At 39.8% G+C, this 26,740-nt stretch overlaps 1 protein-coding gene across 4 annotated transcripts in view; it reads right to left on the bottom strand.

The window, feature by feature from the left end:
- The window catches only part of ABCG2 (ATP binding cassette subfamily G member 2 (JR blood group)), a 134,489-nt gene that overhangs the window by 48,351 nt on the left and 59,398 nt on the right, over positions 1 to 26,740 (bottom strand). Inside the window, exon 1 of one of the 4 annotated variants that reach the window (XM_071215591.1) lies at positions 5,065 to 5,486. The exons of 2 other annotated variants lie outside the window; for them this stretch is intronic. The gene's annotated coding sequence lies outside the window, so the exon portion shown is untranslated. Of the gene's footprint in view, positions 1 to 5,064; positions 5,487 to 26,740 lie in introns of those variants that run through there. One more of the 4 variants, XM_058295674.2, reaches the window with a different exon arrangement.

Here is a 26,740-nt window from a genome sequence, read left to right as displayed (position 1 = left end):
CTGAGCAGTGCGGATGATTTCACAATATTACACACTTTTTTTAAATTATGATAACATACATACAACATAAAATTTCCCATTGTAAGCTCTTTCAAGTATACAATTCAATGACAGTAATTACATTCACACTGTAGTGCTATCATCAGCATCAACTATTACCAACAAATTATACAGAACTTTTAAGCTTAATATTTTGGCAACTACAGTGAATTTCAAAATCCATATAGAAGATTTTTGTCCTTGACCCCCTGAATCCTGGGCCCACCCTCCTCTAAAGACCTTGCCATCCCCATTACCTTAGCATGCACTCTCCTACCTTTTATTGTAAATAACTATACCCTATTCCTGCCCTACTCCCTCACTCTCCTATTTTTCTAGATAATTCCCTCTGATAAGCAGAGGTCATCTCCCCTGGGACTCTCCCTGTTCCTGTTTCAGGTTAACCTTCCATTCCCTATGGCTGACTCAAGGATATCCTCTCTCAGTAATTTCTACTACCTCTCACTTTTTCTCCCCTGTATCAACTTTTCCTTCTCTGTTGGATATAAAAATTCTGTAATTCTTCTCATTAAAAACAACAACAACAGGGAAGTGGACTTGGCTCAACTGATAGAGCATCGGCCTACCACATGGGAGGTCCAGGGTTCAAACCCAGGGTCTCCTGACCTGTGTGGTCAGCTGGTACACATGCAGTGCTGATGCACACAAGAAGTGCTGTGCCAGGCAGGGGTGTCCCCTGCGTAAGGGAGCCCCACGTGCAGGGAGTGTGCCCCTGCAAAGAGAGCTGCCCCATTCAAAAAAAGCACAGCCTGCCCAGGAGTGGTGCCACACACACAGAGAGCTGATGCAGCAAGATGACACAACAAAAAGAGACACAGATTCCCGGTGCTGCTCACAAGAATACAAGCGGACACAGAAGAACACACAGCGAATGGACAAAGAGAGCAGACAATGGGGGGGGCAAGCGGAGAGAAATAAATAATCTTTAAAACAACAACAACAACAAAAAGCCACAACACATTTCCATCCAGCTCCTGTCCTCTGCTCCTCCACTGGTCTCTAATACCTTCCCACTTGAACCTTCTCCAACCAGGTTCTCATCCCCAGCCCACGATTAAACCAAGACTGCTCTTGACAAATGTAGGTAGTGTCCAAAGTGACACATCAGTGGTCAATTTTTGTTTCATTGAGATATACTTCACAGATCATAAAATTTATTCTTTTAAAGTACATACAGTTCGGTAGTATTTGATATATTAAATTATATTCATTTGATCAAGTCTAAAACTATCAGCGACACTGACAGAGTTCAGGTAGTTCAATTTGGGACATACTCAAGTTTGAGATGCTTTCTAAACATTGAAGTAGAGCTATCAAGTAGATGTTGGGTGCTTGGGTGCACTGGTCTAGAGTTGAGGGGAGAGGTCCTGGATGGAAATAGAGAGAGATATCCACAGATGGCATTAAGACCTAAGGTGGGCAGGGCAGGGTCATAAAGGGAGTGACTGAAAACACAGAAGTCCAAGGACTGAGCTATGTTTAAAGCTAGGGAAATTAGGAAACACCAGCAAGAGATGACTTGATAAAGTTAAAAATTAACAACTTCCTAGGGGAGGGGATGTGGCTCAAACAGTTGAGTACCGACTTCCCACATACAAGGTCCCGGGTTCAATCCCCCGGCCCCCGTACCTCAAAAAAAAAAAAAAAAAATTAACAACTTCCTTCAGTCCCACAAATTATGCTATAAATCACTTATTTCATAGCTAATAATCTAGCTTCTGATGTGTAAAAAAGTATAAATAAGGTCCATTACTATTAAGTAATGCTTAAGTAATGCCAACTTTAGTCACAGTTCATCCTTTCTTTTTTGTTTACCAGTCATGTTCACTGGAGACATGTTAACAATAAATAGGAGAGAGTGTAAACTACAACATAAACTATAATCCACACTTAGTGGCAATCCTCCAAAATGTGTGCATCAGTTGTAACAAACTACCACACTAATGAAGGATGTTGTTAATGTGAGAAAGTGTGGGAGGGCTAGGGAGCAGGGCATATGGGAATCCCCCATATTTTTTATGTAACATTTATATGATCTAAGTATCTTTTTAAAAACTTTAAAAGTATATTATAAAAACAGTAAATAATATTGTAAACAGTAATATTATGTGAAGGCCTTTCCAGTGGGACCTTCGAGCAAAAACCAAAGAGTACCTATAACTGGAGAAGCGTTTCAAGTCCAAGTGCTAGTCTGGTAACAGAAAGGAGGCCAAGGGGACTGAAGCAGAGTGAGGGAGGGCCGGCAGATAAGGTCAGAGGTTAAGGCTAGCTCAGGTATGCCTACCACTAACCACTGCAAGGACTGGGGCATTGAGGCAGGTTAGTATAGGAAATGAGGGAGGCAGCTGGTCAGAATAAAGCTGTAATCATCCCAGCTGAGACCCCGCAAAGAACATGGTCAAGAGACCTGACTGGAAACCCCCTAAGGAGAGACAGCTGTTTGAAAACAAAGCCATAATGGTAGAGTTGTAAAGCTCCACCTCCCCACCCCCTCAAGAACCTGGTCACATTTGAAACGCCCAGGCTCAAAAGAAGACCCAGATAACTCCAAACAGAAAGGCCATCGCATTTGGTCCCTGAAAGCTGGCAGGCAAATACAAATTGAGGGACTCTCCACAAAACAACTAACCAATATTCTTCAAAAGTGTCATGATTGAATCATGTACTCCAGAAAAAAAAAACACATCCTTACTCTTAATCCATTTCTGTGGGAATGAACACATAGTAAACAGGATCTTTTGAGGATGTTAACTTTTTTAACAAACTGGTCGGCTTTAAAAACAAGGATTTATTGTCTCACGGTTTAAGAGGAAAGAAGTCCAACATCGAGTTACTGACAGGGCTTGCTTTCTCCCGAAGTCCAAGCACCCTGTCAGTTCTCTATCACAGGGCCACCTCTCTCCTTGTGTCTACACTTTTGGTTTCCACTGACTTCTGGCTACTACTGAGTCTGGTTTTTACTTCTGGGTCCTATTTCTATTTTTTATAAGGACTTCAGCCATATGGATTAAGGCCCACCCTCATTCAATTTGTCCTCATCTACACTGGATCTTCAAAGCTCCATCCATTCACACGTGCTCCTTCATCGATGCCTTCTACCCTAGGTTGTATTTTATTTTATATTTAAAATATTTATTTTCACCTCAAAGCTTCAGGGATACCTAACAAAGAAATAAATTTTGGATGTGGACATATTTTAATACTATTTTGATGCAAAAGAATGTAAATTCCCTTAGGGAATTCCTTTATTTATTTATTTTTAATGCACAAATATTCCACAACCCATGATCCCCATCTAGGGAACTCTTGCTATGAATGCCCAATGCATATATGGTCCATATTCTTCCTGAAAAAGGAATGGGCTTTTAGATTACTACTATTAGGCAAGAAAATTAAACTAGGTTACATTGTAGGGGTTTTTTTGTTTTGTTTTGTTTTTTGAGGCAATGGGGCAGGGATTAGATCCAGGATCTCATTTGTGGGAACCCAGCTGCTCAACCACTGAGCCACTTCGACTCACCTGAGTTGGTTTTTTTTCACTTGTTTGCTTGTTGTTTGTTTTTAGGAGTCACTAAGAACTGAACCCAGGACCTCGCATTTGAGAAGCAGGCATTCAATCGATTGAGCCATATCCCCTCCCCTGAAAGGGTTTTATTTTGTTTTTTCTTACTGTTCAGTAGATTTTTAAGCCATTATTTTTTGCTTTATACCTTTCTGCATTGTCTGAATTTTTTCAATATTATTTCAAATAATTATTACTTTTGTAAGAAGATGGCTAATTTGAAAGTCACTTCTTACTGGAAAAGAATAAAAGTTGAATAGTAGATTATGTCATTTCTTTAAAGAGATCATATAGGCTGGATAGTGATTGGCGTATAAATGAAGATAGAAAAGCAGATTTGAAAAATATTTATAAGATGACATTGACAACTTGGCAATAGGTTTGGATATGAAAGAGAGTAAGTGAAGACTAAGCCCTAAGGTTTTTGGTTTGCTGGGTGAGTTGTGGTGCTATTGTTCCTCTCTCAGATATTTACTCGGTAAAATAATAATAAAATACAAAAAAACTTTACTCTTTCAAAAAAAAAAGTCAATCATTAAAACTCAGGATGTACCAAAAAATTATAAAAGGCAGCTTGTTCACTCATAAACAAGCCAACCAAAATTTAGACAAACTTACCTCCTGGTAATAAGAAATAGACATAGAGTATATTGGTTAGTCACTTTTAAAAAACCAATATTAACAAATTTCTCCCCCACCGTGTAATAACTTTCATGTTCAATAAATCTTTATCCATCAACAATGCCAACTCTATTTAGCTTCACTTGGAGAACGACTGGACTGTCACCAACCTGCCCTTAACACACTACCAGACATAGAATCATCTGAACAAACATGTCGTTTTTTGAGAATCCACTCCGAATTTTCAATTTGCATTTCAGACTCATTTTAAAATGAAACTGAGAGGTTAAAACCCCGTCGTTTCATTGCAACAGCTTTCTACTTTTTTTAACAAATGAGTAAATAACACAATCCTTTAAAGTACAGGCATAAAGGATTCATTATTTACTCACTGCGGCTAATACCGGTTCAAAGTTTGACCAAGGGCTCGGATCTCAGGGTTCACGGGCTCAGAGGCACCGCACTAACAATCATTTATACACATGTTGACAGGAGTCAGGCAGGCTGTCCGAACATACCCTAAAAAAGCAGCTCCCACTGAATGACAGCAAATATCCGTGCCGTGCTTTCTAGATAAGAGCTTTCTCAAAATCTTACTGAATCCTTCCGGGCTCTACCCTTGCCCCGTCCCCCCAATCTCAGTAGGACAGTCGGGGACTCCCTCCAATCTTCCCTCCTGAACGCTCAGAATTCGGTCGGAACACAGCCCGCGCGCCCCGCACAGCCGCCGGCCGGGGGCGACCTTCCCGCGCCGAGTCCCACCCGCGCCCCGCAGCCCACTCCCGGCGCGCGCCCGGCTCCCAGCTCCGCCAGCCACTCACCGGCCACACTGTCAATCAGGGAAGGCGCCAGGACCCCGCGCCGGGCTCCGGAGTAGCGGGCGGGGAGCTCCCACCGCCCTGGTGGCCAAGAGAAGAATGAGGCGAGCGCCGAGGGCGCGGCCCTGGGCGTCTCTCCTCACTCGAGCGGCTGCAGAGGGTCTCGGCGCCGAGCGGCGGCCCCTCCCCTGCGCCCACCTTTCCCCTAGGTGCCAGCAGCCTGCCGTCGCCAGGCGCGGCGCCTGCCGTCAGGCGGCGGAAAGCGTGCAAGGCCGGCGTGGGGGCGCACTGGATGCGCGGGGGCCCACCGCCCGCGGGGCGGGGCCGCAAGTACAGGCAAACCAGAACTCCCGCCTCCCGGGCCGGGACGAAGGGACCCGCGGCGATTAGCCCGGGTACTGCTCCAAGGGACCAGAATCTCTTCTGAAGGGATTTGGTCACTGCCCGTGGCCCGCCCCTCAAGGGACGGGAGACACTGAAGTCGAGTTTTTTGGGGGTTTTCTTTCAGTCACAGGACGCTGAAGCCGAATCTTTATTCAAAAACAACCGTTGCCCACCCGGAAAGCAAGTGGGCAGTTTCTGATGAATGAGCCTCAGAAATGAGATGCGTGCGCCCCAAGATCAATAAAATCAGGAGCTGAATCTAAGGGTGGAAGTTAAAAAAATTTTAAAAATTTAAAAACATTTTGAATGAAAATGTTACTATGAACAGTTTAAATGCTGTTTTCACACTCCGTTAAGTATCTTTGCAGCATTCTGAATGGCGCGGAAAAGCTGGAAAGTGATTGTGCAAGGTCACGAAAACAGCCGATTATCAGACTTAATGAGTGTTTGTGGCTATCCCAAAATTTGCCTGCTGTGTCTACTAGTACCTGCATCTAGGAACTTTCTGCCTTATATTTGCAAATAGAAATCATAGTCAGTTAAATTGTTGAAAGCATCATTAGGAATTACTGTTAATTCTTCACCCAATGCGAGAAACTTAGCCAAGAAGCATAGATTTTTTTAAAGACTATACAAAACTTTACAGTTTATTAAAAATACCAAAATTTATATTCTTAAAAGATATAAAAACCCATATTCGTATTGCCTCCCAACATTTGGAATTAATATCTGAATTGGTTTAAAGATCCATAAACAACATTATTCACATTTTAATTACACTTAATTTGGTACCAAAAATAAGTCTAAAATCTCGAGAATTTATTGAAAATTGAAAAATACCCTCTCCAAAACAAAACTATCCACACCAGTGAAGAGAGAAAACACATTCCCAGCAAGCTCTTAAGATAATTCCAAAAGAGGACTTAGAAAAAGAACCAAAAAATCATGAAATTGACAACAAGCACATTTCAGTTTGTACACTAGTAACTTATTTGGGAGCTAATTGTTTTCAAATGCTCTGTTTTTGTTTTAGTACTTCAGCATTTCAGGGCACAGAGTTTAGGAAGGGAGGAACCTTACAGGTGAACTTTTTCATTTTCCAGCTGAGTCACCCAGGTCAAAGGAGACCAATCTGCAAAAGGGCCCAAGTGATAAGTCAGGTGACTCCTACCTCGCAGACCTTTGCCCTCTTTCTTCCACCTCGTGACCTCTCTTTCATTTTACCTGAAAAGAGTCCAGTATTGGGACTCGATTGACTAGGTTCTCAAGCTGGCACTTCTTATTTTCCATTTAATTAAGCTTTTTTCCCCCTTATTATAAGTCAAGCAAGAAGAAAATAAAAATTGCCTGAAACCCACAAGCCACATACCATCTTTATTTCCAGGGTTTTTCTTCTAGGCAAACACATTTACTTTAAGAACAAAAATGGTAAAATAATAATAAAAGAAAAAATTAAAAGAAAAAAAATGGATTTATACACAAAGTACAGGGATTAAAGGCATAATATAATGTTCTTTGGAATCAGACAGCCTACATCCGAATTCTGGGTCTCCTAAGTTCAGGGAACAAATAATTTATTAAACAATAATAACAAATAATTTATTAAACAAAATAACAAATAATTTAATTAAACAAATAATTTAAGATCTCTGAGTCTCTAACTGCTTGCTGGTTATCAGAAGAAACCACATTTTAGGGTAGTTATAAAGATTAAATGAGATAAAAAATCTGTGCATACCCAAACCCAAGAGCCAATCATAGGTTCAGTAAAAATGAGAGAGAGGCATGTATAGAGAGGTCACATCTGAATCCAACTCTATCACAATCAGGAGCACAAATACCAAAGGAGGGTCCACTGGCAAGGCAATGAACTCCAGAGCCATCTGCCATGACCATAGAACCTGTGAGTCTCTGCAGCCCTCAGGAGCACCAGCTCATGGGGTTCTATCTACTTTGGGTGTCTCTGTGATCCTGCTGAGACATCCATAGCGTGACCCTTCTGATGACCTCCTAATTCATTTTGAAGTCTCTTAGCCACATAAACTCATTTGTCTTTACCATTTCCCCCTTTTATTCAAGGTCTTTTTCTAGTTGCATCACCAGCTGGTGATGGTAGCAATTACTTGGTCCCAGGAGACTTCAATCTCTGGACTGTCCATGTGCCAGCTGGGCCCTGAGCCACAGCAGAGTTGCAGCACAGAGTTGGATTTACCCACGTCAGCTGATGGGGAGGTAAGAATGGTCAACCACCACACCAGGGAACTGAGAGTATCTACAGCTACAAGCAGGAGAATCGCATCCACCAACCATGCAGGATCTAAGCCCCTTCTCGATTTAGAGATGGAGTGGACATCGCCATCCCAGGGTCCACAGGATGGAGGATTATAATATGGATTGGAGTGGACTTGTTCCAATAATAGAACTGTTGTGACTCTAGCAATGGAAGAAATTGTATAATTGATATGGAGATGGTGGCCAGGGGAGTTGCTGAGGGCAGGGAGACGGAGGAAGAGGTGTGATATGGGGCATTTTCGGGACTTGAGTTGTCCTGAATGATATTGCAAGGACAGATGCAGGACATTGTATATCCTGCCATAACCCACTGGATGGACTGGGGAAGAGTGTGCACTACAATTTAAACTATGGTCCATGCAGTGTGGCAGTGCTCCAGGGTGTATCCACCAAATGCAATGAATGTGCCTTACTGATGAAAAGGAATGTTGATGTGGGAGGGGCAGGGGTGGGGTGGGGATTGGGGTATATGGGAACCTCTTATGTTTTTTAATGTAATGATTTATGTAATCTATTTTTTAAAAAAAGACAATAAAAAAATCTGTGATAATCAGTGGTTATCAAACTCAATATATGGTAGCTCTTATTATTTTGTAAACTTCTTTTCAATTTTATATAGCAAACATGGTTCCATTCATGTCCTTCATTCAATGTCCTTCTCCAACTTTATATTTAATGGCTGCATGGTATTCAATTGTTGGTGTATATCATAATTAATCAACCAATCTTCCTATTATACACAAACTTTCTTATAGCAATATCATTGCACACATACACAACTCTTTCTCAGGATAAATTCTAGAAGGTGAACTGCTGGATCAAAGATGAGGCCCATTTTTAAAATTTTAATACATGTTGCCAAATTTCCCACATTAAGTTTGTCCCAAATTCATAGCCTCCCAATAATGAAGAAGATTGCCTTCCCTGAACCCTCACAAATACTGGATAGAAAATTCATTTTAATCTTTTTAGATTGGATAGCTGACAAAGGGCATACCAGTGTTTCCATTTATGTTTCTTTGACTTAATAGTAATACCTGTTTAATGTTTAATGATCATTCCTGGTTTATTTGTAAATTTCTTATGTGTGGTCTTTTCCCATTTTTTCTATTAACCTTTGTTTTTCTACTAATTTCTTAGATGGCAGAACAGGTGAATAAAAAGAGCCTAGATCCCTGATGATATTATTCATCAGCTAGACTATCTCCAAACTAGTTTAAGTCCAGGTTTTCTGTGACTTACAACCAAACACAACCGTAATTGGAAGCTCTGGGGATATCTGGAATTCGTGTCCTAGACAAGCAAACTAAGATATTAAGTGGGCATTGGCAGTGAGAGGTGTCACCATGTGCTCTAAGAGGCAGAGCATGTGGACATGTAAAAGACAAAGAGGGAAGATGTCCTGTAGTAAAGGGAGTATACAGGCTCATTTATGAATATGCAAAAGCCTCCCTTTGGAAAACCTCAGAAATAACTAAGCGATTCTGAGGGTGGAGAGGGACTCCTTTCTAACAATCACACCAGTGAGAGGCTTCTTAAATGATTGTCGGAATATCAGTGCTGATACATAGAATGTCAACAATAGACATAGCAAAGGATACACATTCATTTAATGTTGATAAAGGATTTGGGTTCTTACACAGAAATGGCTACCGGAGCAAAATCCACAACAGTCTCATTGGAGGAACAAATTTCCTGGAGCTGTAATTCCACGAATCAGGCATCTTGCTATCAAAGATCCCATACGGCCCTATGAAAAGCTCTCTTCATCCTTTTCATAGGGTTTTTAAGAACTTCCTGGACCCTCTTAGCTGTTTTGAGCTCTCAGTCTCTTTGTCTGCCTGCCCAACAGGTACAAAAAACAGTTAACCCCATAATTTCTGAGTCCTAATTCCAGCGGTAAACTTCCCAAGGTCAATTTCCTCCTGGCAAGCCCAAGTTTCAATCAGGGCTCATTAGAGGCCTGGGACATTTGGGTTATATATATAATATATGTTTGGGTCCAAGTATATTTATTTTCACTACCACTCCAAGTTAAAGAAAATAAAAAACAATGGACTGGGGGAACGGATGTGGCTCAAGCAGTTGGGCGGCTGCCTCCCACACGGGAGGTCCCCAATTCAGTTCTTGGTACCGTTATAGAAGACCATCAAGACAGTGAGCTGATGAGAAGGGCTGGTACACCTAGCCAATGCAATGAGATGATGCAATGAGATGTTGCAATGATGAGACACAACAAGCAGGGAGTATATGTCACTCAAGCCACTGGGCACCTTCCTTCCACATGGGAGGTCCCGAGTTTGGTACCCGGTGCCTCCTAAAAGAAGATGAGCAGACACAGAGAGAACACAAATAACAGACACAGAGAACAGACAGTGAGCACAAACAATGAGGGGGCGAGGAGAAATAAATCTTTTTTTTTTTTAATGGACTGACAGCCGCTGGGTATACACTTTGGATGGATTGTACAAGGCAAGGGACTGTGTAAAACAGTGACCCCTGTGGTGGATGGATTGTGGTTAACAGTACAAAAGTGAGAACATTCTTACATGAATTATAACAAACGTACAATACTAATGCATAGTGTTAATAAAAGGGTGTTTATAGAGGAAATACACTTAATGTAAGCTGTAGACTATAGTTAGCAGTAATATTTGGGTGTTCCTTTATCAATCGTTACATGTTCTACAATTCAAGGTGTTGGTGGTGGGGTGGTGTATGGGGATCCTACATATTATGAATGATTGTTTCGTAAATTCACAACTTTTTTAACAAAAAAAAAAAAAAAGGAAGAGAGACTGAATGCACAGTGTTCTCCTGTGGCTCTGCTCATAGCTACTGGGGGCCATCTGATGAACTCAGTGAGATAAAGCAGTGAAAAAATAGAAGGGTATAGACAACTCTTTCCAAAGATTTCACCATAGCTAGAGGCTATCTTGAAGTTCAGAGAAAATATTTCTTATTTGGTTTAAAATTATATAGGCAGAACTTGTATGCCTGCCAAGAGAATGAACCATAAGGAAGAAAGGAAAGGTAGTTAATTGGTAAAATCAGGTCCATTAAGAAAGAGAAGGAAAATGAAATGAGATGAATTGACATCACAAAAAAACAGGAAATTGTTTTTAAAGGGAATGGATTAAGAATGTATCCTCATGTAAATACTTTTTTTAATGGGGTAAAAGAGAGAAAATTGAAAGAAATATCTGGCCCAAAATTATATATTCTCACTAAATTTGGAGGATCTGCTTGAGGGCCAGGGTGTCAAGGGCATGGAAGGGAATTTGAGAAAAATGGTGACCATTGATACAGGCTGGTATCAGCTTTCCATTGCTGCTGTAACGAACTACCGCAAACTTAGTGGCTTACACAACACAAATTTATGATCTTATATTTCTATAAGTTAGAAGCCTGACATGGGCCTCACTGGGCTAAAATCGAGATGGTGACATAGTTGTGCTCCTTTCTGGAACCTTGCCTTTCAGTTTGTAGAGACTGCTTTCGTTCCTTGGCTGTGGCCCCATTCCTCCATCTTCAAAGGCAGCAACACCGCCTCTCTCTGACCTTGCTTCCACCATCACATCTCTTCCTCTGACTTTCTTCTGTGCCCCTCTTCTACTTTTAAGAACCCTAGTGATTACATTGGGCCCACCAGTTGGTTTTCTGATTAGCAACCTTAATTTCATCTGACACCATAATTTCTTTGCCATATAACCTAATGTATTCACGTTCCACAGACGTGGTGTTGTCATCTTTGGTAGGTCATTAGTCTGCCTACCAAAAGGCCCTAAGGATGCTAATAAAGAAAGGACCTAGAGAGATATTGCACAGCAACCTCAAGTATTCCTAAGATTGGATTCAATAAATGTAGTGACATCGAACCCACAAATGGGCATGGTTTTCTCACTCACAAAGATGTAAAGATAGAGAAGGTAGAGATTTGAATTAATTCTTGGGTGTGATTTTGCTGGGTGGGTAAGGCAATAGAAAAACAGCAATTACCAGAATTAAAAATGTTTAAAAAACCATTGAACTGTACAACACAAAGAGTGACTCCTAATGTATACTATGGACTACAATTAATAGTATGATTATAATAATACTGTATTATATTATTATTATATTATATTATATATATATTATAATATTATTATAATGTATTATAATAATACACGTAAGCATCACACTAATATAAAGTATTAATAACAGGGAAAACTGAGAGGAGAGGAAGCAGTATATGGGAACTCTACTATCCGCATGATTTTTCAATAAGCCTACAACTTCTCTAAAGATGGAGCAAAAAAAAGAGCAAGGGAGTTGAGTGGGTGAAGTCATTTATTGTAGGAAAGTGAAGTCAGAAGGCAGGTAGGAAGGGATCATATCTAGGAGTCACTTCAAGGTGGAGAGAGCTGAAAGAGGAGGATGTGGTTACCGAGGACTATCATGATGAGGTCACGATGAGGCTAATGCATAGTGGCATTTAATATTACATTTCAGAAGTGGAAGGGAGGTGTTTTTCGTTTTTTAGGGGGGTTTTGGTGGGGTTTTTTAAATTTGTTTTGTTTTCTGAGTAACAAATCACAATAAACTTAATATCTTAAAAACCACACCCATGTACTGCCTCATAGTTCTACAGGTAAAGAGTTCACCGGCTCAGCTGGGCTCTGCTTGGAGTATAAGTCTCAATCAAGGAGTCAGTCACCTGGGCTCTTATCTGAAGAATTTGCTTCCAGATTCATTCAGGTTATTAGCAGAATCCAGTTCCTTGGGGCTTAGCCCTAAGGTCCCTGTTTCCTTGCTGACTGTCAACCAGGAACCTCCTCAGCCCTCTAGGCTGCCAGCATTCCTTCATAGGAGGCCTCCTGTCTTTAAAGCAAGACTCGTCCTTCTTAAGCTTCAAATCTCTCTGACTTGTCCTTCTGCCTTTTAAAGGTTCCTGTGATTAAATCTGGACTACTCCCTTAATCCCCCATCTTTGAGTCTACTAACTTGGAACTTTAATTACAACTGTAAAATCCTTTCACTGCAGTACGAAGGTAAGAGTTTGAATAGGGGAATCCTGGAGGCAAGAGCTAGGAATAGGAGATTATCTTTTGAATTCTGCCAATCATTTGAAGTGAAATTCACTTCAGTTGAACAGATGAAAGAGCACAGAAGCTAGGGTAATGGGTTGATCATCTTCAGAAATACAGTGGATGCCAAGGAGACAAGAGAAACCAGGTACCAAAGTCCTTTACAAATATGGGGAAAGGAAGAAAAGGTGGGTGGTACATGACGGGCACTAACACAGAGAAAAGGCATAGTGTGTTTCTGTATGTAGGGGAAGGATATTAAAAGCCCAAATGCCAGAGTCAGATCACCTTGGTTCTCATAATTTGCTTTATATAACAGATAAGAGTTCAATTGGGAATTCAATTGGTTATAAAGGTCACAGAGGTACTCAAGCCCTATAAAATGGAATGAAATACATGGTTGAGTATTAATAATTAACCTGCAGGGTCAGAAAGTGGGTGTGGCAGTTTGGGATTATTTATGAATCCCAAAAGGAGAAAGATTACGTTTGTAAACTAATCTGTTCTTCTGGTTGTGATACCCTTTGATTGTATTAAAGTCAAAGGATTCAAGTTTACAGATAAAATCAGTTTAGGGCTTTTGATTCAACCACATCAGTACAGCATGACTCAGCTTGAGTCCCCTGTATAAATAGAAACTCACTCAAGAAGACATGCTAAAGAGGAGAGAACTTTGTCATTTTGATCCTGCCAGTCATGTGATGTGACAGGAAGGAGAAGGCTCAAACAGCTAAAGCCCCCAGAAGGAAGGATGAGCCATTTGCCTGACAGCTTACAGCTGACCCCCATGGAAGCTATAGAGAAGGGAAAGCCCAGGAAGGAGAGACCAGGCAGAGATCGCCTGCCATCTTGCTTCAACTCATGGCAGCTGACTTTGGTGAGAAAGCACTGTTCCTGGTTTTCGTTTAGGTTCTTTAACTATGCTGGAGAAATGAATTTCAAGAGCACTTGTTGGGTGAGTTAGGCCAGTAATTTCTTCAGGTAGGGAGGGAAGAGAAAGGGGAGAAAATAACAGATCAGGGGTCCCAGGTAGAGAGCAAGGGGCTAAAAAGTGATAAAGAGGACTCATTTACAAGCTACAATTTCCCATTATAGGTTATAAATGCCCAGGTTTTATTTGGGTGGTGATCCAAGTGGAGAAGAAGGGAGCTGGAATCCAGGTCCTGAGACAGAATTCAGGCCTGGTGCCTGTTTTTGAAATGTTAATTATCCCACCTCTTTGCTAATGACAGGGGAGGAGTTCCAGCTGTTTACTGTTTTGATTGCTTATTTCTCCTATCCATCTCCCAGGAGGGCCAAATGAGAAAGTCCTTGGGGAATATCTGGGGCTTCTCCTGGCTTGAGGAGCCTCAAGCCCTGACTTGAGGACATCTTCTGAGTGGCAGAATCTTGGGAAGGGTCTTCCAGCAGCCATCTTGGGGTTGCTGACGTCCATGTGGACTTCTTGCCAGGTTCCAGATCCTTCTATTGATTCCCTATCTTACTAGCCTGCTTCAGTACCTCTTATGGTGCCTTAAGCTGGACTTTCCACAGCCTTGGGACTGTAAGCTTTTCCACCAAATAAAAACCATTTAAAAGCCAACAGATTTCTGGTATCTTGAATTGGCACCCCTTTGGTAAACTAGTACAGTGGGGTAGAGTGCATAACATTTGTCCTTTATAAAAGAGGTTAACAGGTTAAATGTTGAGAGTTCACCAAACTAAATTTCACATACCCATAAAGATCTTTTGTTTAAGTAATTTTTTTTTTCTTTTGAGATACCAGGGCCAGGGATTGAACCTCTGACCTCTTATGTGGGAAGCCGCGCTGCTGAACCACTGAGCCACATTGGCTTCCCTGAGTTGATTCTTTCATTTGTTTGCTTGCTGTTTGTTTTTTTATTTTTGTGAGGCACTAGGGACTGAACCCAGGACCTCCCATGTGGGAAGCAGGTACTCAACCACTCGAGCCACATCCACTCCCTGTTTAAATAAAATGTTATGGCAGGGTAGCATACATGCAAAAATTTCAGAAAATCTAAGTAAGCAGCTTTTCATATTCAAGGTCCAGTTTGTCTGTTTTCTTTTTTGTTGTTCATGATTTTGGTGTGAAGTCTAAGAATTCATTGCCTATACAAGGTCCAGAAGATGCTTCCCTACATTTTCTTCTAGGAATTTTATAATCCTTATGACAGTTGGAAGCTTTTGTGAATCCCAGAAAAGATCATATTCTTGGAACTAATCCATTCCCGTGGGTGTGGGACCCTTTGATTGCAATAGACTCAGATAAAGAAACTTTTAATTAGATCTATTTGGGACCTTTGATTGGACTACATTGGTGAGGTCTGACCCAGTTTAGGTCCCCACCCTCTTGCTGGGGGCTTATGTAAGTGGAGAATAGAAAGCAGAAACACACAGAAATCTGTCATTTTTACCCTGCCATGTGAGAACGGACTCCAGGATTGCCTGCAGTCACAGAAAGTAAAAAAGCCCTAGGAGGCTCAGAGAGAAACAGGAGAACACAGAAGCATAGAAAGAGGCCCCCAAGAGGCTAGGCCCATGGAGTAGCTCAAAGCTGAAGAGATGAGCACTGCCATGTCCTTGATCATTTGCTGATGAGCTAGAGGAGAAAGAGGGCTGGAGAAGGCAGAGAACCAGATGGACAGTCTCCATTTTGCCTTGCCACATTGCAGGAACCCAGATCTGCCAGCAGCCAACCTTGGTGGGACAACTTCTCTAATGATCCCTCAATTTGGACATTTTTACAGCCTTGGAACTGTAAGCTTTTATCCTAACAAATCCCTATTATAAAAGCAAACTCATTTCTGGTGTTTTGCTCCTAGGAGCTTTAGCCAACTAAAACATCTTTATTTCTTCACACTACTCCAAGCCACTCTCTCCTGTCTGTTTCTTTCATCCTGCAGAACTTCCTTTAGTAATTCTTGTAGGGCTGGTCTCTTGATGAGCTCTCTCAATTTCTGTTTTAGCTATGAATATTGTAAACTCTCCCTCATTTTTGAAGGACAGTTTTTCTGGATAAAGAATTTGGGGCTGGCAATTTTCTCCTTCAGTTCCTCATCATACCACTGTCTTCTCGCCTCCATGGTTTCTATTGAGGAATTGATAGCAAGTCTTATCAAGGGTCCCTTATATGTGACAAATCTTTTTTCTCTTGCTGCTTTCAGAATTCTCTTTTTATTTTTGTCATTTGACACTCTGATTAGTGTCTTTGAGTAGTTCTATTAGAATTTATTTTGTTTGGTGTATGTTCACTTCTTAGACATGCATACTTACATCTTTCATGAGAGTTGGGAAATTTTCAGCCATTATTTCCTCAAATATTCTTTCTACCCCTTTTTCCTTCTCTTCTCATTCTAAGACATACATGATGTGTATGTTTGTGTGCTTCCTGCATCACTTAAATCCCTAAGACTTTGCTCATTTTTTTGGTATTTGTTCAGACTATGATTTCAAGTGTTCTGTCTTCCAGTACACTGATTCTTTCTTGTACCTGTTCATATATGCTGTAGTATGACTTTAGTGTATTTTTAATCTCTATCATTGTGCCTTTCATCTGCATAATTTGTTATGTTTCTTTTTATACTTTCATATTGTTCTTTATGCTCACACATTGTCTTCGTAATATGCTTTATCTCTTTAGCCTTTTTTCCCCTTCATCTGCTTAAATTGTTTAGGAGATTTATTTGAAATTCTTTGATTACTTGTGCTAAATTCAGTGTCTCCTCTGAAGTTTCCATTTTTTCCCTTGACTGAACTATACCTTCCTGTTTCTTAGTATGCCTTGTCATTTTTTCCTGATGTCTATGCATCTGATTATTCTCATGAGTCAACTTTGGAGGTCAGTTTCTCTCTCTTGTCTAGGGTTTTATTGTTGATTGGCTTGTGTTAAGGCTCTTCTTTGATGTTTGGTCCAATTTACTCTTTAAAAAAAAAAAAAGATTTATTTTTTATTTCCCCTTCTCTGACCACCGCCTCACCCCCAGTTGTCTGCTCTCTGTGCCCATTTGCTGTGTGTTCTTCTGTGTATGCTCGTATTCTTGTCAGTGGCACTGGGAATCTGTGTCTCTTTTTGTTGTCTCCTCTTACTGCGTCAGCTCTCCATGCATGCAGTCCCACTCCTGGGAAGGCTGCATTTTTTTCACACTGGGCAGCTCTCCTTATGAAGCACACTCCTTACACGAGGGGCTTCCCTACACGGTGGACAACCCTGCATGGCACAGCACTCCTTGCATGCATCAGCACTGCACATGGGCCAGCTCATCGCATGGGTCAGGAGGCTCTGGGTTTGAACCCCGTGCCTCTCATGAGGTAGGCAGATGCTCTATCCGTGGAGCCAAATCCACTTCCCCAATTATTCTTGACCTTTAGAATAGCCCATGTTTAACTGATAAGATTTTCTCATTTATTCTTCATCTGACTCTTGCTTGGGATATGTGGTAAACCTTTTAAGATTGAACTTTCATGCAACTGTTTCACCTCCAGGAGAAAACTTTCCTTTCTCTGTGCCTTCTCCTAGAACCCACCCTTTTTTGTAGTTGTTATAAATTATATCTTTGTACATTGTATTATAAAAATATAGGTGTATCATTATTTTTCCTGTATTTACATTTTCACACCTATAGGAAGAAGTGGAGTAACATACCAAAAAATACTATATAGTAGTACCGGCCTTTATCATTACCCAAATGGTTTCCTTTACTGAAGGTAAATATATCTTTATTTCTCTATGCCACCTTGAACCATTATCTAGTATCCGCTCCTCTCAGTCTTAAGAATTCCCTTTAGCATTGCTTGTAGAGCAGGTCTACTGTTGTTGAACTCCTTCTGCTTCTGTTTATCTGGGAATGTCCTATTCTCTTCCTAATTTTTTTTCCTAAAACACAAGCTTCTTTTTAAAAAAATATTCATTCATTTATTTATTTATTTCTCCCCACCCCTTCATTGTTTTGCATTTGCTGTGTCTGTTTGTTGTGTGCTGATCTTTTATTCTAGGAGGCACCAGGAACTGAACCTGTGACCTCTGATGTGGGAGGGAGATGCCCAATTGCTTGAGTCACCTCCACTCCCTGCTTTGTTATATCTTTCACTATGTTTTCCTCCTTGTGTATCTTGTTGCATCATCTTGTTGCATCAACTTTCCATGCCTGCCTCTTGTTCGTCTTCTTTAAGAGGCACCAGGAACCAAACCTATTTCCTGCATGCTAAGCCAACAAGTTTTTTGCAAGCTTTGTATTCACAGAACCATTGTCAGCCTGAACTAAAAGGGACAGAAAAGGGAGAGACTGAAGGAAAAAATGATTTCAAGGGCAAAACCATGGAAGCTAATTCTGTACTTAAGACATCTTCTGGGGCCGAAAGGGACACACCCATATGTGCAGAGAGAATGAGTTTGTCCCAGCATTTGGCATTTGAAGATGGTATGCCTTCTGCCCCATTGTTAAGGGAAAGTGTTGTGGCCCCAGGCTTTAGAGAGGGTGGAGCACATTCCCCAGTAGTTGGGGAGAGTTAGGTCATCACCCCACTGTTCTGGGTGCATTGGGCCTTTGCCTCAGAGATTGGAGAGAGTATGGCCATCATCCCAGGTTTCTTGGATGGTGGTGCCTAGAGTTCAGTGGCTACCCAGATGCTGGATGAGGGTGGGACCAAGAAGATAGCAGCTGGGCAAGCACTTGAAAGGGTTAGGACTCCTGCTCCATGAAGCTCAAGGAGAAGTAACCATTTTATGGATGACTCTCAGACTTTGAAATCTAATGGAGTATGCCCTGCAGGTTTTCAGGACTGTTTGAGACTAGTGAACCCTGTCTTCTTTCCAATTTCTCCCTTTGGTAATAAAGTTTATTTTATGACTGTCCTTCCTTTGTATATTGGAAACAGACAACTTGTTTTCTATTTTTCACAGGTCTATAGCCAGAGGGGAATTTTGCCCTAAGACGGCTGGCATGCCTAGAACTTACTTTTATGAGATTTTGTCCTTAGCATTATTACTGAAATGATTTAAGGCTTTTTGAAATATTGTGATGGAATAAATGTATTTTACATAAAGAAGGGAGAAAAAAACATGGCTTTTCAGGATCCAGAGGGTAGAGTATGACAGTTTGAATCTCTTGTAACAAGCATATAGCTGGATTTCTTTTTAATTTTGGGTGAAATTCTATGTCTTATTTAACCAAAGAATTCAGAGCATTCACATTTATTAATATATTGAATTTATTTCTACGATTTTGTTTTATGCTTTATGTTTTCCTTTGTTTCTTTCCCTATCCCACTGCCACCATGTCTTGCCTTCTATGAATTAATTTTTTTCAATCAGTCCATTTTCCCATTTAGTAGTTATAAAGAGACTTTATTTGTATTCTCTAAGTGGTGACCTTAGAAACTTTAATATGCACCCTTAAGAAAGTTTAAAATTACCATCTGTGACAGTTTGAGATTCTTTTATGAATCCCAAAAGGAGAAAGATTATGTTTGTAAACTAATCTATTCCTGTGGGCATGATACCTTTTGTTTGCATTAGATTCAGTTGAGATGTCTAGGATTAGATTACCTGTTAATATTAGGTTTTTAGATTTGACTATGCCAGATGGCGTGGCTCCGGATGAGTCCCTGCCTGCTTGCTGGGTCTGGTATAAAACGAACACTCACTCAAGAAGACACATGGTAGAGAGAGTCCTTTTTTTTTTTTTTTCTTCACTCCCCTGAGTTAGCTGTTTCATTTGTTTGTTGTCTGCCCTCGTTTGTAGGAGGCACCAAAGATGGAACCTGGGACCTCCCATGTGGGAAGCAAGCACTCAATCACTTGAGCCCCACCTGCTCCCACTCTGTCATTTTCGATCTTGGGGTGCTGGGGAGAAATAAGCCATTCAACCGATGGTTTTCAGCTGACTTTCGGAAGAGAACAGAACAGCTGAGACTGATATAAAAGGCCTGGAAGGAAATGAACCCTATGCCAGGAGAGAGAGGACTAGAAGCCCAGAAGGGAAGGAGAGACCAGGCAGAGATCAGCGACCATCTTGATTCAACATGTAGCAACTGACTTTGGTGAGAAAGCAACCTTGAGCTGGACTCTTTACAGCCTTGTAACTGTAGAAAAAATAAATACCTTTAATAAAAGCCAATAGATTTCTGGTTCGTTGTTGGTTATCCTTTCACTGACTAATACAGCCTCTTTCTGAACAATTCAAGTACCTTAGAGTTCTTTAAGTCCCATCACCTCTCTCCTAGCTTACATGCAATTGCTGTTCAGCGTTTTAATTCTATCTTTATTACATACTGCATATTAGAAATTACAATTACTGTTTGATATCACCAATGTTGGTATAGATCCTCACAATGTTAATCATTTTCTTTACACTCCATTCTCTTCTGTGCTCAGCCCTTCCTTCACAGTCACTTTCCTTTTTTCTTCAAATGCACCTGTAGAAATAGAATCTTCAGGTGGTAAACTCCTAGATTTTGTTTATTGAAAGATGTTTTTACTTAGTTCTTTTGAAATTATGTTTTTTTTTTCTCTTTCAGTGCCTAGAAGGTATCATTCCACCATGTTCTGACTTTCATCATTGCTGTTGAGAAGTTACCAACTAGTTTAATTGTCATCCCTTCATAGACAATCTTTCTATTCTGTCAGCATGCTTCTAGGATCTTTGTCTTTACTGTTCTGCAATTTCTCTACACTCTTCCTAGGAATGTTTTTTTAATCCTGTTCAGGGCTTTCTAAACTTGAGGAATTTTGTCTAGTATACTTGTCATTCATTTTCTCTTACTTTTCTCCACTTTCCCTATCATCATCTTCTGGAAGTCCGATTAGGTATATTGGATCTTTTTACTAATCCTCCAGGTCTCTCCATCATCCATATATATTTTCCACAACTTTGTCTTTCAGTGGATGCATCCTGGAAAATTTCCTCCAATATATCTTCCTAGTCTCTAACTCCATGTTTAGTCATTTTAATCTTCTGCTCGAACTTCTATCCATTTGAGTTCTTACTTTCAATTAGGTTTTTAATTTCTAAAGGTAATATTTTAGCCTTTTTCAAATTGGCCTAGTCATTTGATTGTCTATTTTTACTCATGTTTTCAGTTCCTTTTACATTTTAAAAACATTTTAAGCATAATTTTTAAAATTATAATTCTGATAACTAAATACCTGAAGTCTTTGTTTCTGGTTCTGTTATCTGTAGTTCACTTGATCTGTGTTTTATAATTTTTTATTGTGAGCTGTTGGCAGTCTATCCATAGAAATTCTTTGAAGCTTCAGTTGAGGATACACTCATCTGGTAAGGTTTGTATTTGCTTTGCTCAGACACCTGGGGATATTACCCATACTGATAGTCTTTAAATAATAGGCTGTGGTTTCTGGATCATGCAAACAGTGTAGATTCAGGTCCTAAGCCAACTTAAGATCTGGCAAGTGGCCACAAAATCTCAGGAGTGGCCTTTATCTTTTTTTTTTTTTAAACTTCCATTCATAACCCAGTCCAATATAGAAATGTTTTCTTGTGGTCTACCATTGCAGGGTGGGTTTCCTTTCAAGTCCACTCTTTAGTAGGATATACCCCTCCTATGTCCATGTCCTGGCGTTACGCATGAAGATAGCCTCCATGTTATATGAGCCCAAGGCTGTGTCTGCAGTCCTCTCTGTACAGTGAAGTCCAGGTCACAAAGATCACTGTAGTCCTCTGAGTATCAAAGGGCTTCAAAGCTTAGCTTACGTGTCTGCCTCTGTCCCTGCTCCATTACTGGCTTTTGTAGAATCATCCAACCATTTAAAAGTGTGTTTTAATATTTTGTCAAGTATTTTTAGGTATCATTTAGCTGGGATGCTGGGGAGAAATAAGCCAGAAATAAGCCATTCAACTTATTTGATTTAAGGATCTTTAACTCTGCAATAGTGTTGAAAATAGAAGCCCTCAAACGTATCTGTTATTCTTTTCACTTTTTCTTGTTTTTCTTGTTCTTATAGACATTTTCATACATTTCAAAAGCAGAGGGAACAAAATACTGAACCCCCATGTATCTATCATCAACTAGCAGCCATTCTTTGTTTCATAAGAAACCCCATTTCTCCCCTTTCCCACCAGATAATTTTGAAACACATTTCAGAGAATTTTATTCATAAATATTTCCATATGTATCTTGAAAAGATATGGACCCTATCCTTCAAGCATAACTCTATAATTGTCAATTAAACAATTGACAATTTCTTAATTTCATCAAATATCCAGTCATTATTCAAATTTTCCTGATTGCCTCATAATTTTTTACTTAAAATTTTTTTTTTCAATCAAAATCCAAATAACTTCCCCATTGCATTTGGCTGATAAGTCCCTCAGGCTCATTTCATTGATAGATTTCCTCTTATTCTCTTTTTCTCTCTGTTTATTCCCTCCTTTTAATTTATTTATTTAAGAAACTGGATTGTTGTGTTCTCAATGGTTACATGTCCATAGTATCATTAAAAACATTCTTCTGTCTTCTATTGTTTACTTGTTACATAACAGATTTAGAATCTTGAACTTCTTCAGGTCCAATTATTTGGCAAGAATACTTAGTAGGTGATATTGTATACTTTGATTAGGAAGCCCAAAATGCCCAACTGCCTTTCTCCTTGGGGGGATTATTGCTAGACCCATTCATTATTTCACCAGGAGCTACAAATTGGTGGTAGTCTACATTTATAGTTCCTTTTTCATTTATGAACTGGGAATTTTCTATTGAGACAATATTCTTTTCATTAGGAATTGGTTACATTGGGGTACAATTTATTCAAAAAAGGCATTTTCCACAGGTGACCAACTAATGAGTTATTTGTTTAATGAACTCTTAGATTTAAACATTTATGATGTACTTACTCCACTGAAGTTGTTACCCTTATTGATATTCAAAATGCCTTGGCTAGTGGGAGCCTCTTCAAGGTGGCTTTAAGTTAGGAATCTCTGAGTGCTTCCCTGCTTTCTAGCATGACAAAATGTTCCAGGCTTATCTTTCAGTTTCTGCCCCAGATCTGGAATCATTCATTTCTCCATGGATCCCTGACTCATTTTAATGGGAAACAATATTTAGGAGCCATAATTTGGATACTGTATTTTAGTTTTTCGAAGCAAAACTAGATAGCATTTTAGTTTGCTAAAGGCTGCTGGGAACAATGTACCAGAAATGCTTTGGCTTTTATAATGGGAATTTATTAGGTTAAAAGCTTACAGTTCTGAGACTGTAAAACTGTCCAAATCGAGAGCTGCTGCCTCAACAAGTTTCAGCTGCGGATGGTCAAACACATGGCAGGGCACAACGGCTGTCCATTCATTTCTCCCCTCTTCCAGGCCTGTGACTTTTCTCTCTCCTGGGCTTGTCAACTTCTAGAGGCCTCTTTCTGACTCTGCTTCTTTTCTTCCCAGTGTCCTGCTGCTTTTAGTCTTCCCTTTATAAAGGACTCCAGTAAGAGGACTAAGACCCACCCTAATACCCTAATCTAATCAAAGGCCCTTAACAGAAGTAATTTTATCAGGAGTTCCCACTTAAAATAGGTTTACATGCAAAGGAATGGATTAGCTCTCAGGAGATGATCTTTTCTAGGATCCACAAAAAGCTTCAAACTGTCACAGATAGAGATAGGGATGATATAGCTATACATAGACATATCTGTAGCTAGATCTAATACTGATATACAGACAGTTACATCTATCTATATGCATGTATGCAGGTCAAACAAATATGACACTATATTAATTGGATAATGGTATGGGGATACTACAAGCATTCGTTATGCCATACTCCTTTTGTGTTTATCATGTTTCCCATAGTAAAAACATATTCACTTAAAAATCATTTTTTATGAGTCATTTGTCATCACTCTTGTGAAAAATTCTTCTAAGTTCTGTAACAGGAAAATATTGTTTCTTCTGATAAATTGATACTAGAGAAAGGGATGATGAGATAATTAATCCTACATGCTCTGGGTACTAAGGAACACAGAGCTAATTTGTGTTCTTAATTGTTATGGTTATTCCTAGTCAATATATCCTGACATCATTTTCTCCCCTACTGTCCTCTTTATAAATAATTTTCATATTTATCTCTCATATCTTTTTACCAACCCTTTTAATATAAGCTATTACTGTCTTTTTATAAACATATTATAAATAAAACAGTGAAAGCAATGTATTCTACAAATTTTAAAGTAAATTGAATTTTAAATGTCATACCTTCCCCGATAATGAAATATATTTATTCTGTGCCTAATTTCCTTGACGTCATAGTATTTCTCTATATGCCTTTCAAATTCTGCCAAGTGATGACAAATATTCTCAAACTTGGGAGAGTTCAAGGCAGACAACATCCAAGAACACTTGTGTTGCAGACAACAGTAAGATATGACAGTGGAAAGCCAAAGGGTGAAATGAAGGAAGTAATGCCTTTACAGTAATAACATTGAATGTTAATGGCTTGAACTCCCCAAAGAGACTGATAGAACGGATTAAAGAATATATGAGCTATCTATATACTGTCTACAAGTCTACAAGACTCAACTCAGATATAGGGATACAACCTGATTGAAAGTGAAAGGTTGGAAAAAGGTATTCCACACAAAAAGTACCCAAAAAAGATCTGGAGTAGCAATACTAATATTGGGCAAATAGATTTAAGTGCAAAACTGTTATAAAGGATGAGAAAGATCATTATTTTAATGAAAGGGGCAATTCACCAAGAAGACACAACTATAATATTTATGCACTGTGGCAGTTTGATATTATTTATGAATTCCAAAAAGAGATATTGATTATGTTTGTAAATGCATCTATTGCTCTGGGCACGATAACCCTTTGATTGTATTAGATTCAGCTGAGACATCTGATTAACTTACATTAAGATTATAGCTTTGATTTAACCACATCATTAGAGGACAACTTAGTGTTAAGCCCCAGCCCCCTTGGGCGGAGAGAACAGACTCTCACATGGACATAGACACACAGGAGAGGAATACAGAGAAATAGAATCAGCTCAATAGCCATGGCAGAGGCCCCAGGAAGAGAGATGAGCCTGATAATCTATGGGTGACCTTGTGAAGAGAACAGAGCAGTTGAGCCCGGAAAGAAACAAGCCCCTGAGAGAAAAACAAGCCTTATGCCAGTCTACAACTGAGATCAGAAGAAGCTGGACCCACGGAGCCTTAAGCAGAAGAAGGAAGAGGAAGCAGATGTGGCTCCAGCAATTGGGCTCCCACCTACCACATGGGAGGTCTGTGGTTTGGTTCCCAGTGCCTCCTAATGAAGACATTGAGCTGGACAGGCAGGTGCAGCAAGCTGACACAAGATGATGCAACAAGAGACATGAAGAAAAACAATGAGAGACACAACAAAGCAGGGAGCAGAGGTTCTCAATGCCTCCTAAAGATGACGAGTTCAACAGTGAGCTGGTACAACAAAATGACGCAACAAGGGACATGAGTTAAAACATAAGAAGAGATACAACAAAGCAGGGAATGGAGGTGGCTTAAGTGATTAGGTGCTCCTTCCCACATCGGAAGTCTGGGGTTCAGTTCCCAGTGCCTCATAAAGAAACAAAGTTGACAAAGCAAGAACAAACAACAAGGGGGTGGCCAGAGATAAAGAAATCAAATAAATCTTAAAAAAAAGAAAAAGAGGAAGAAGGAAGGCTGAACCCTCACAGATGTTGCCTGCCATCTTGCTGCAACATGTGGCAACAGAGTTTGATAAGGTGGTAACCTTGAACTGGACTCTTTAGGGCCTTGTGCTTATAAGCTTCTACCCCAAATAAATACCCTTTATAAAAGTCAATAGATTTCTGGTACTTTGCATCAGCACCCTTTGGCTGTTTGGCAGCTTGTACACTCGTGCAAACTGATAGGTCCAAGCCCGTTGTTTAAGGCTGATTCTATCCTGCTTGCTTGGTGCCTGGGCCATACTAGTAGTTACATATTCAAACTAGAGAATGGGTCAAGCATAATATTAAGAGATGAGTTTGCAAAGGTAGATAATAAATGTAAGCTATGTTAGGGCAAGTATAGGCTTGATTATAAAAGCAATGAGAATTGAATGGGCAAGAAGGGATTTAAGGAAAGAGAGCTCAGGTTGCCTCCCTTTACTCTTATATTCATTTAATATCCCTGCTATATGCATGAGTTTAGCGCAGTGTTTGGGAGCACAGACTGATTGGGTTCAAATTCTGGCTCTGCCATATTCTCTGTATGAACGTAGGCAAAAAAGTTAACCTCTCTAAGCCTCATCTGTAAAGTGAGTATATTAATAGTAAGTACCTCTGGGAATGGTAAGTAGCACAACATTTTGAAAGTAATTAACACCACAGAATTGTATACTTGAAAGTGATTAAAAAGGGAAATTTTATATTGTATAGGTGTTACCACAATAGAAATTTTTTTTAAAAGTAAGTATCTCAAAGAGCTGTGTGAGGATTAATGAATGAATATGCATAGAAAGCATTAAGAACAGTGCTTGGGGCACAGGTTGTGCTGGTATTATTATTTTATATTTATAAATGCCCCTACTTATAAAATCTGTTACAGTAGTCTATAATTTTACAGCTGTATACTTATTTTCTTTATGATAATGTGAACTACTTTTTAAGCCTAGTGTCTAGCTTTAAAATAGGTGCTCAATAAATTCATTATATGTGAATGAACCTGTAAGATCGCTGTGAAGTTATAAACAAAAAGAAACATATATAATAAGTGCAGAGGAACCACGGGGTGGTTTGAGGTAAATGGGCAAGTCAGCCCTTATGTACTGAATACAATACAGGTTTCTTAACTGCATGAGATGTTTCTTTCTTATTATTTGAAACAATAAACAGTCATTGACATTGATTTCTATTATTAGAGCCAGTTTTCTTGTGAGTTCAGAATTCTTCTTGCCTTTTCTTTGAAGTCTAAATCTCTTTATCTTGAGCCAAGGAGTAAATCT

This window comes from Dasypus novemcinctus, chromosome 1 (genome assembly GCF_030445035.2).
Source record: "Dasypus novemcinctus isolate mDasNov1 chromosome 1, mDasNov1.1.hap2, whole genome shotgun sequence".
Lineage (NCBI taxonomy): Eukaryota > Metazoa > Chordata > Mammalia > Cingulata > Dasypodidae > Dasypus > Dasypus novemcinctus.
Note: the sequence above shows the minus strand (reverse complement) of the source record. Positions and strands in the feature narration are given on the sequence as shown.